Genomic DNA, 12,127 nt, shown 5'->3' on the forward strand with positions numbered 1-12,127 from the left:
CATTCACTACTTCATCACAGACATTGATTAATACCTTTATAGATCTGTCACAAAAGGGGGCAATGTGCAATTACATCTGCCTTCAAAGGAGTAATACAAGCAGTAAGACGAGAGCCGCTGAAAGCTTCCCCACATTTTGGCTACATGGTGACTGACTTCTCAATGCTTGCAACGCTATGTGGCATTTTGTAAGTAAGCTTGGAAGAAACCAGTTTGTTTTGACCACTCTTGCAGCTGTAAGAGCCCACCGACTTCTGCAAATCACACCTCTAGGTCTCCTATTTGCCACCGTGAGAAACAAAAACCTTTCTTTCCACATGGCACTGTCAGTAGCAGCTTTAAGCTGGGACACTCGCCATGCTGAAGTGACTGGAATAAAGCCACCTGAGCTCATGTGGTTGCCCCCACACTGTAAGATGTCATCCATGCCATTTAGCTGTCAGACCCCTGCTTGGCACTGCAGACCCGCTGTAACCCAGGATCTGCAGTGTCGGTTCTGCAACAACAGCAGCTGAGGCTTAGCAGACGGCAGGCTCCCCCATTGCACAGTCAAAACTAATTCCCACAACACAGGCCGCTCTTTACCCCAAATAAGGCAGGCAGCCCAGAGGGGAAACCATACAAGGCTGTAATCATGTCATTAAAAGAGCTTATGATAATATTCAGGAGGCTGGAGTGAGGTTTCACAAGCAAATTTAATTTACTTTTTCATTCCTGACTTTGCAAATGCGGGTTTCTTCTAACAAGTTAAAAATATTGTCATACATTGTTTTGAAAAAGTCAGCAACAGGAAGAGGAGAGGTGTCTCTGAGCAAAAGCTCCACCTGGCTCATCAGCAATGCTAAGTACTTCATTTGTCAAATTATCTGTCAGCTCACACACCAAATGGTGGCAATATTGTCACCTCCTGGGCACTAGGGGGGGATGGATGCACATGCTGCTGGTGGATGTCAGGGCCACATAACCTGTGCTTCTGCTTCTCCTATCAATTCCAGAAGCTAAAGGAAGTGGTGGTAAACCTTTCTCTCCTCACCATCTTTTTCTCTTTTTTTGAGGGATTCATGGTGGGGGGATTGTCCTTTATCTTCCCACTGCCAACTATCCATTTCTGTCTGTCTCTCCATTCCAGTGCATTATTTCCCTTGACTTCCAAAGCCTTGTGCTGTGCCTTCCCTTCTTCAAGAGAGCTTCTGCTTCTCCTCATAGCCTCTGCTCATGATCCTTTACCTCCTGTTCCTGCCTGCCTTCACATCTTCACAGCTTCCACCTTCATATGCAGCAGCTTAAGTAGAGTATGTGCAGGTCCCTACTCTGTCCTCGGCCAGGCAAAGGTATCTCAGCCCCTTTGAACAGGATGTCAATCAAATGATTGTTTACATTCATGCTCTCTGCTGTCAGGCCTATGAACAGGGGAATGTTTGGTTACACAGAGCTTTAGCTCAAAGTCGTGTTTTTTAGTCGTGTAGGTACTAAAGATGTGTTTTATATCAAAGACCTGCTGAAGGACTGAATCTTGTATTCAGGGCAGAACGAGGTGAGGTCCATAAGTATCAGATCTTGTGGGAGTCCCCGCAGTGGTTGAGGCCTAGCCTTTGTGGCATGGTAGATCATCATCCACACCACCTTGAAAGCCAACACTGCTCCTGTGGAGCACGAGGCGCTCCTCTCAGGGTGCACGGACACCAGCCAGGCTCAGTGAGCAGTCAGCCAACACAGCATCACCTTCCATGTGAGCCAAGCCATGGGGAGCTGTTGGCACCATGACAGCACACCTTGAAGATAAAGTCAAAGACCTTGAAGCTGATTTCAGTAAGAAGTAAAGCTAAGAGACTGTCTGATATGCAGCCCTGCCTGTGCTGCATTCACACATAGACAAGGACCACTTGTGGTAGCCAGAAGGTAGAAGCTGTCAGGACCTGGGAGGTTTATGAGAGAGTCACTCTCCTGGTACTTCAACTACCATATGATATCATTGATACCAAAAGTACCAATACAGTTTCTGGATGTACATTGCTTGGGTGAACATTTTTAAAAGAACAGACAAAAAGCAAATCTCTGGAACTAATGTTTCCATTCGCTAGCATGAACAGCTAACCATGGAATACCCAGTTACCACCTACCACTCGATCTGTGGCAAGTACTGCTGAACCATTGTAACAAAAACTACTGAAAACTTCCAGAATGAAGATTTCACACAGAGCATCAGCCCCCAAATCTTAATTTCCAAAATGTTTGGTTAGCTAGTAACATAAGATGGCAAGTTGTGTTTCCTCCAGATGTTATCACTTCTGTTATCACTAGTACCCATGGGTTTAGTTGGTTTATCTTGGTTGGGGTTTGCTTTTTTCATTTATTTTACGATTTATCCTTCAGTTACCAAACTGGGGAAAAAACGTGCAGTATATAATCAAAACTGTGAGGTAGCAAGCTCTTCTTTTAATTTCATCTTCTCTTTTTGATTGGTCTTCTTTTATTACTTTGAACATCCATCTCTGCAAATATTTGTTGATATTGTGGATATGTATATCTGTGAGATTTTCTTACAGTTTTAGCTTTCTAAGGAAGCATGGATTAAGCTATCATACTGTTTGTCCTCCTGTCTGTCTACCTGCCTGTCATTTGGTGAACTTGAGCCCTCTTGCCAAGCAAAACTTGATTTGACCCTCTACTGAAAAACTCAGAGAGAAACAAATTCCTCTAAGTTTCTTGAAATCCATTGGAAGACGAATGGGAGAGGAAAGATACAAATTGCTTCCCTTTCTGCAGCTGAAGTATAATCTCAACAGGTTTTATCCTGATGGATGACCAGTCACATTTCTTGATGCCAACCCCAACACGTGCTGCCTCTCCTCGAGCCAGCCAGATAGGAGACAGGGAGATGCTGTGGGGCATGCCGCAGCTCTCTTTGGGATGGAGACATGGAGCCTGTGCAGAGGAACAGATTGTACACATCTGTAGGAAACCACGTTTCATCGTTTCTGCTGTCCAAGGAACAACGTCTGCCATCTGTTTGGAGGGAAGCCATGGTAATTATAGAAGGGTGCTGGGAGGGCTAAATGGGAAAGGTCTTAAATGTGTAGGAAACCAGGCTACATTAGTTCTGCAGCTCATTGCATGATACAGTAGCTGTCAGTCTTTGTTAGTCCCATCCTGGAAGCAATTCTGAACAATGGCTTTTGTCTGCTCATCAGATTTATGAATCATATGATTCATTTTTTTTAATCAGGGAATTTGTGATTAATGTATGCCCACAGTTCAGTGCAAGACTTAGAAAAAGAACTTACAGGAAAGTAAGGGGAAGCTCCAACAAGTAATGACAGACAATGACTAGAGTTTTCAGTGAAACAGAAAAGTAGGCTGGGGGAGATCAGAGAGTGACATCCCAGGAGAAGGAAGGTTTTATTCTGATTTTACTATTGTGCAGCCTTTTATGTATCTATCCATCTTTGATGGGTAGTGTATTTAATGCAGTTTACTGCTGCTTTTCCTGAAAGCAAAAACTTCTGGAAAGCCAAAAACATATAGGATATGTTAACTAGTTGTAAAAATGTTTACTGGAAATAATATGGCTGGACCTAGCACAACTGCAGAATTTGCTTGGAAAGACAGTCTTTGGGTAAGTTAGACTAAAGATTTTTGAATACACACAGAATCACGAAATGTTTATATTTCTCTGCTTTTAGTTCTAAAACGTTACAAGATGACTTCATCATACAAAAAAATAAATATGGCTTACAAAAATGCATCAATGATTTGTTTGAAATGTGTTTAACATTCAAAATGTTCTCATACCTTCAAAATTAGGTATTGTAGAGCACAGAGGTCATCTGTTTTCAAAGCCAGTCTGGCTTGATACATAGGTTCACTGGAAGCACTTCATTTAAGGTGGCCTCTCCTAGGATAGACCTGAAGAAGAGCTCTTCAATAGCATCTGCATCAATGTCATGAAGAGAAGTGATTAGCTGAAGTATCCATGCAAACCTGCTTAGGTTTCTGTTGAAAATCATTGATATAAACTCCATCAAAGCTTGCTGAGCTTCCTGCTGCAGTGTTTGTACATAGGGGAGACATTTTAGGACATGACGTCCTGCCAAAACAAAAAGTAAAACAATGAATCTTGAGTAAACATTTTAGTTCTGTACCCTTCATCATTGTTGTCTGGCTTTATAGTGCTACTCTCTCTAGAAAAGAACAAGAACTTTCTAAATGTACTTTTTGGAAAAAGAATATATGTGTAGTTCAATAATTTGGATAAACATTGTGCAGCATTGTAAGCACATTGGAATCCAGCATTCCCTTACACTAAATTCAGCTTTGAAATGGCAACACGAGGTAACTTTGACATGGAACAGATTGAGAAGCTTTACAGCACTATTTATCCACCAAGTTATTCTGAAACTGTAGTCTGGATAGGTAGAAATACTCCAGCTCTAACCTAAAATGAGTAGACAACATCAGCAAGGTGGAGGTGGTGGTTTGGAGTACCAGGCAGGCTGGCAGTCCAGAGTCATAGGTTTTCATCTACCCAACCCAATCTTCATTCTGTTGTTGCCTCTAGACTAACCTGGGACCTTGTGGTTCTCCATGCTACCCAGATGCCTTCATACACAGCCTAAAAAGAGCACAAAGGCTTCCTGTGAGATGTAGCATGACCCACAGGAGTAGGAGAGAGCATTATATTCCCTGGTTTTGTACTCTCTTTCCTCAGCCATTTCTGAAGAGGGAAAGGTCTCTAGTGTTGCTCAGAGATCCCTGCAATCTCTGAAAACTTTTCCGCAGTGGCCCTCAGTGCGCTTTCAACCCACCTCCAGCACCAACCCACGCAGTGTCCCATGCTTACTTGTTAGAAGGCACCATCATAACTGTGTTTGATAGTGCTGGACTCAGAGTATACACACAGAGCCAGATAAAACAGCTCTTCTGGTACCTTTGTATTCTGTTCTCCATCTGTATTTACGCTAAAGGGGTGAGGGAAAGAGGGAATATCTGAGCCATGCTTCTGCTTCGTTTAGTCATTTGGTCCCGAACCATTTTTATGTATCCCATTGATTCCTGACTGAGTAAAATCTTGAATGTGCTTTCTGCTTAGGAATCATCCATCACTTTCAATAATACCTGGTTTCTTTGCTAGATCAAGGCTACATCACAGGCAATGACATTTTTAAAGCACAGCAAGTACGAAGAGATACTGTCTCTAATACAGAGCATATACAGTCTCTATACAGGGGCATAACATTTGATGCTATTGTTGAATTTAGTAATTTCACGTACTGATTACTTTTACCATTTGTGTAAATTATAGTAAATATGTTTAACAACTTAAATTAGTGCACAGGGAGACTGGAGAACCCCCTTGGCCCAGTCTATGAATTGTGCTGATGCACAGGCTTAACTTTAAACACTCAGTGACTTAGGAATCAGTGAATAATGTGCCTGTTGCCTTGAGTCGTAGCCTTGAGCCTTCAATCCCCGAGTGCTGACTTCTGCTCCCCTGCCTCCCACCTCTTGTTTTGACCTATCCCCAGGCCTACGTAGCACCTCCTACAGTGACTGACACCACACCTGCCTGGGATGGGGTCCTAATGGCTTAGACTGGGACATGCAGGATCGTTCAATGAAGTGTGGGAGGTTCTGCCTTCCTGCCCTGTAGTAGGGCAAAAACAATCTGGTTGTTGTTTGTTGTTTTTTTTTTCCATCTGTAGCTGGCTGCCCTTTTTCAGCAACTCTGTTCTCCCTAGACATTGGTGCCAGAGGAGAAGAAGCTTCCACAAAGCCTGCAAGCAGGCTACCCAGAAATAAAGGGTTTGGAAAAGTCCCCCAGGAGTACCACTAGCTGCAAGCAGTGAGGAGGGTGCCAGGTGCTGGAGTTTTCATAGAAAGAAAGTTGTCAGGATTTTGTGTATTCAGGATGAAATTCCAATTGCTATATCCCTTCAAATCTGCTCAGTTTTCCCATTTGGCATTCTTTTATATGTAATCAAACACTTTTTAAACTTGCAGATAATGAGAAACTTGTTCTGAGATCTCTTGTAATAATACTCAGTCAAGTGTGTTCTCAGCTGAACTGCAACACATCTTTTGTAACAAAAGTCCTCCTGCAGCCCTGATGGAGTTACACAGCAGCAATATTTTTTTCACAGTTCCCATCTCCTCACAGTGTAGTTGCTTTTCAGACAGTTGTCAGAAACAAGAAGAGCACTTTCATTTCATGCCATGCTGTTGATGTCCGGTGGGACAGGACTGCCTGCTCCTTCCTCTTCCTCTTACCCGCATCCTAGAGAAGACCTCGCAGCTGGGCCCTTCACCTGAGCACACGCTGCCCTTTCTGAAGCTACCAAGCCAAATAAGGAAGGGCAATATCTTCTTTCCTGGATCGTTCCTCGCTGCTCTCTCCAAGGCTCTGAGTCATCGCTACCTCTGTCTTGAAAGAGAAGTTGGGCTGGGATTATCTTTGCAACCTCGTGTTTCTGCTGCCTAATCATCCTGAGGAGATTGTGCTGTCACAGGAGTGCCTACCCCCCGTGCTGCCTGCTACCACTCCCTCTCCAAAGGGTTTCTTATGACAGTAACCACAATCTCTATGCCCCAAGAGATTGTGTAGGCACAGAGAAAGCCCTGCTGTGCTTGTTTTTCATGTTTCTTGCCCAAACGCTAGCCTCGCTGTGCTGCTCCAGCCACATTTCTGGGCACCTGGTTGAACTCTAACTCACAACCCAGCTCTGGACTCCTCCATGCCTGGTCCCTTCCCTTTGCTCTGTCTGCTTTCAGCCGTCCTAGCAGGAAATAAACCACACAGAGCAGGAGTACACGAGGTACCCCGTGATCCAGAAAGGATTTAACATTGTCGTTGCTCGCGACTGCCTGAAATCCTCTTGGAACCGAGGCCTGCAAAATATTAAGATTTGGCCAAACATCAAGCCAAAACTAAGAGGCCAGCTGAAAATGTGCTGCATGTATGCAGCAGGCATTTTCTGAGCCTGGTGGAAAGTGTTCAAAAAACATTAAGAATAACTGTGAAAGAACAGCTGTGCAAATTGACTTGCAGCAAAGCAGGTAGAAGAAGGGCAGTTTGGGCTGTGTTAAAGCCCCCAGCAGCTGCTTCAGCCCAGAGTCATCCACCTGAGAGCCAGGGCTTCTTCTTGAAGCTCTCGGCTGTCTCTGCAGACAGCGTGAAGGACTGCTGGGCCTCCGGGGAATCAGCAGTCGGCAGAAGGCACGGATCCAGAGCGTAACGCTGCTGCTGCCACTGCTTTCTCCTTCATTAAGTGAAAATTACATTTTATCCGCAGAGATAATAAAAATGTCTGCTCGTTAAACTGCGTAAGCCTCTGCAGATGAGGGATTTATCCTCTCCTCATCACACTGGATAAAGCAGCCTGATTTTATTGTGAAAATTTGAGAAAACAACTTGCGCTGAAACGAATTCCACTGGTTTGCTGCTGCAGCACAGGCACTCAGCACAGTACAAGCCATCTGGTTGACATTACACACGAAGCAACAGAATCCGAACCCTACTGGAAATAAATACAAAGCCACTACAGCCTCTGAGCGGCCTATAAGCTGCTCACCGCATGAAATACCATGGAGCAACTGAAGCCTTCAAGCATCCTTTTGGTGTAGCCCCAAGTACAGCACGCTGCTGACAGCGCAGCCAGCGGCAGGGATGGCTGTGGAGGGAGGCAGGGGCCCGAGCCAGGGCGGGCTGGAGGCAAAAAGACTTTCCATTTACGTTAGAGGACTCAGAGCTCAGCTTTGAATGAGTCCCTGCCTCTGTGGTGCTGACCTGGGCAACCTCCCTTCCATTACAAATGAAAATGCCAAATGTCCTCCTAGGCACTTAACCAGCTGTGTAATTTCCAGGAGAACTTACCAGAATGGAAAAGAATAATTCCTTTGAGATATGCGTATTCTCTTACGCTTATGTCCAGGTCCCAAAATTTCCACAATAAATTCTTAATCTTCTGAACTTCTGCTAAGGATGTCCCCAGGGATGAGCTGCCTGGTTCACTGCTAGCTGTTGAAGATTGAATGAGAATTTTTTTCAATAAACTGGGGCCCGAAACCTCTCGCAGGTCAAAATCCACCCCTTCTTGTGCCAGGCCCAGGACAAAAGGAGGGGCCCAGTTCTGCAGTATGAGGACAGCCCGATCCTCTCATGGCACATGATAAAAAGAAGGCAAGTTCCTAACAAAAGTTGACATCTTCAGGAGCACTCCAGAAGCTCTGCTGCACGTGGCTCCTGGCTTTTTCAGCCAACTCCTCTCATCCACACAAGAGCAATGGCTTCTTGCTATGGAGTGGTGAGGTCCATGACACTGCTGGTGCCATTTATCCTCATTTTGATGCTCTTCATTAAGGATCTGGTACAGGATGCTCTCGGCATGGCTCGTCTCACACTGACACCCCCCAAATTTCTCAGCTGGGCTCTCCCCCACCATGGAGCCAGCAGTGGGCTGCAGGTGTCCCTCCCGTGGCAGCAAACAGCAGGCACAGGGCTATGCTCCCGCAGCCCAGGAGAGCGTTTCTGCCCAACAGCGAGGCTTCATGCACTTTTTATACACAGAGAAGCAACGTGACCCGGTCTGTAAAGCCACCTTGTAAAACCACTTGTTTGCCCCTGGCCGCTCCCGCCCGCAGCCCAGGCAGGTGGGGCAGCATTGCACAGGCTGCCACAACCCTGCAGCAGCACTGGGTTTTCCCCTCCGTGCACTCAAAGAGGATGCTTTTATTTGTTGTTAAAAGGAGCCACCCGAAGACGCTGTGGATGTGCACAATTATTTTTCATCAGGCACTTAGCAGTCTCAGTACTTCATGCTGTAGTTTGTGTGATCCAACACCAAGGAGCTCACAGCTGAAAGTCCCAGGGATGTAAATCTCTTGCATCTGAATTACTTCATCTTCCTGGAAGTTTGAGAGGGACTTCAGAGAATTCAGGTGCTGTAGTTCATTGCGTATGATAGCTCCGAACACTGAACATGGATACCTCTCCCTGACTTGCTGAGTATTTTTCATACACGCTGTGGAAATAAAGCTGATGAAGAAAGAGAGCAAAATGGCAATTCACACTCTTGCATGTCTGAGCATTTGTAGCAAAGCAAAAGCTGAACACTAGCATTGCACAGACTCTTCAATCTACATCAGGAAGCATTAAACAGCAGGAACTCAGACTTGAGAAGAAATTCATCCCTCAAGTTTTTGCTACTTTGCACACTCTTGGCTGCTCTTTTATGGGGAGGAGGTACCAAGGTTTGTCACCAAGCCTAATGTTTGTGTATTGCTGCCATCTAAGCTCTTAGTGTGCCTTCCAGGAAAGCAAACATGAAAGCCACAGCTCCGAGAGCTTGTCCAGCTCTCCATCTGTTCAGTAGCTCTCTTCTGTTGGCCGCTGGTGTACTATCAAAGAGCTCGTTAGCCCTTAGCTTAAACGGCATGGCAACAGAGGTCCCCAGGCTGTTCCGTCCTCATCCTTGCTACAAAACTCCAGCCAGGCTGAGGTTCAGTTCAATGAACTCTAGTTGCAGGGTTAATGCAATTTTGGGCTCTGCTTGAGTTAAAGATTGGCTAGCGGCTGGACTAGAAACGGAGTGAGCTTGCTAAAATCATTCTTGCACAGAGTTTGCTTGTGAAAAGTTCTCTCTGCTGATTTCCTGTGAATATTGTGCTGTGTAAGTAATCGAGGTAGGAAAGCAAGCTCTGATAAAGCCCATTCCTTCTCTGAGTCCAAAGGAAAAATAAAATGACTCCATTTGAAAAGAGCATCATTTCACAGTTCACCCTCCTTTCACCATCATGGTTCACTTCATCATTTCACAGTTCCTATTAATTGTCCTTATTAAAATTCTACCCCAGATTAAATTAGATCCTTTCCTAATTTTTTTTTTCTTCTGACATCTGCATCGGTTTAGAGCCCTGAAGTCCAGTAACACGTGCCATTGGATGGATACCTTTTCTATTTATCAATTTATCATAGTTGATTTCCTTTGATACCATTTAGTTCTAAGAGGCAGAAGCAAACAGGGTCTTTCTAACAGGGATTCCTGGTACATTTTAATAGCTTTATGATTATTTACCAAAAAATACAGAGTATTCCTGTTACAGTAACAATACTTCTTTCTTTTAAATCTTAAAAAGTATACTATTCATAAAACAGTTTTCTGATATCAGAAATCCCCATGTTTTTTATGTCTTTTAGCTGTTTCTAGCATGATAGTTTGAGAATAGTAAGACACACTCATGCCAGTGTTATTTCTTCTGTTTGGCATTTATCACTCTGCTTTTCAGTCAGTGAGATACACACTGCCAAATGTGAGTGCTTCGGGCAGAAAGTAAGACATGCACCATGTCTCTCAGGAGTACTCTCCTTGCTTTCAGTCTTTTGCAGCTGAACCAGAGCAGTTCTCATGCAGTCTGCCCTCGAAGCCACGTGAACATCAGCCTGGGCAGGCAGCAAGGGGCTCTGTGGATGCCGAACATGAGAGAAAACCCAATCGAATGACAGTCACTGGGTTTGGTGTCTTCTTGCTCTTGTTTGTAAATGTTAAAAAACAAATAAATAAATCTCATCATCGTGGCTCTGGCCCTACGCAGAGTACTTGCTGCTATTGCGATATTTCTCCCCAGTTTAAAGGCAAGATTTTGTTTAAAGCAGCTCACAGAAAAGGGCATGAATCTGGAGACGTGACAGGCCTGAAGCTGTCCAACGTAAATCCTTTGCATTTTGCATGCTAGAAAAATTGGTTAACCTTTATAAGGGCACACCTGGCAGGGGTGGGGGAGAGAGATTATAAAATCCACCAGAAGTGACCTCACACCAGACAGTGCCAGACATTTTACTGCAGCTCCCCCAGCAAGGAGGCAGAGTTTGTGCAGTCACCCTTATCAGCACCGGGGCAGGCACCACCTGTCAGTTTAAATATAAGCAGATAGACCGCTTATTACAGCTCAGCAAATGCAAAGTGAGGGAAAGCAAAGTAGAGAACGGGCACAGATGTGAAAAAGCAAAGTTAGGAAATGCTCCTGGCTGGCAATGCCATCTTCAGAGGGACACTGAAAAGGTGACTTACCCCAACAGCCCTCTCCCCTGCTGAACAGCAGGCCGAAAGCTGAAAACAGTGGTAGAGAAAAACATTTTTAACACAGTATGGAGCCCACTGTCTTATTAAACTGAAATCTATTTTATATCATTGAAGATAAATATCTAACCTAGCGCTTAGCATCTCCATAAATACTACATATTAGCTAGAAAAGGTAAGATGGCAGATTAGATATGTGGTGTAAATATTCAGACTTGTCTTTACACATTTTATTTATCTCACAATAAAATGAGAAGGGTCCTAACAAGTAATCTGTGGTCCAACAAAATAAATCCTAAGTACTTTCATTTTATTTTGAAATAAACAAGGTGAGAGTAACTTCCACTGGGGTATAGGACTAATGCATTGAGTTTTCCCTGTGCCAAAAAAAAAAAAAAAAAAAAGGCCCAAACTTCCCTGGTTGTTTGCTATAGGATAACTGCTACATCAATAACTCTTACATGAAATATCTATCTATTAATAGAGAAGAAAGAAAAAAATCTGTCTCAAAACCATGATTTTCTGAGAGCCCGGGCTACTTAAACTGGTAGAAAATTCTATGTTGTTTGGGTTTGATTCTTCAAAATCAGTCACCAATTATCTCACAGAGCCTGCATGTGCAAACCTCCAACCCCAGACAGATTTTCCATCAGACATTTCCTAACCACAGTTTCCCCAGCAGAGCCCCATTTCTTCTCCCTGTCTTTGATCTCCCTGCCTTGCTTGCTGTGACTTTCTCCCACCACACCCCTGCCAAGGTGATACTTGCTCCTTTCTCTCACAGCTGTTTTTTCATCTGATTTGAAACACACCTGGGAGCAGTCCTGACGCTGCAGTGGAAGGATCTTATTGCGAATCTATTCCCTTACTATTTTCCCACTGTTTCCCAGAGGGGCAGGGACAGACCCACCACATCAGGGGACCAGCACATCTGGGGATCCCTGCAACTGAGAGCAGTACCAAAACCCAATCCACTTTTGGAGCTTAAACATTTTTGAAAAAGCTGCACATCTGAGTCTAAGCACATCTTCAATGGTATGAGCTTGAATTAAGAT

The 12,127-nt window shown here is 44.3% G+C and overlaps 1 pseudogene; it reads right to left on the bottom strand.

Annotated features, from left to right (window-relative positions):
• Positions 1-3,798: 3,798 nt before the first annotated feature.
• On the bottom strand, positions 3,799-9,047 carry LOC140002024 (nuclear receptor subfamily 0 group B member 2-like; annotated as a pseudogene).
• Between the last annotated feature and the right edge of the window lie 3,080 nt (positions 9,048-12,127).

The sequence above is a fragment of the Anas platyrhynchos genome, chromosome 3, assembly GCF_047663525.1.
Source record: "Anas platyrhynchos isolate ZD024472 breed Pekin duck chromosome 3, IASCAAS_PekinDuck_T2T, whole genome shotgun sequence".
NCBI lineage: Eukaryota > Metazoa > Chordata > Aves > Anseriformes > Anatidae > Anas > Anas platyrhynchos.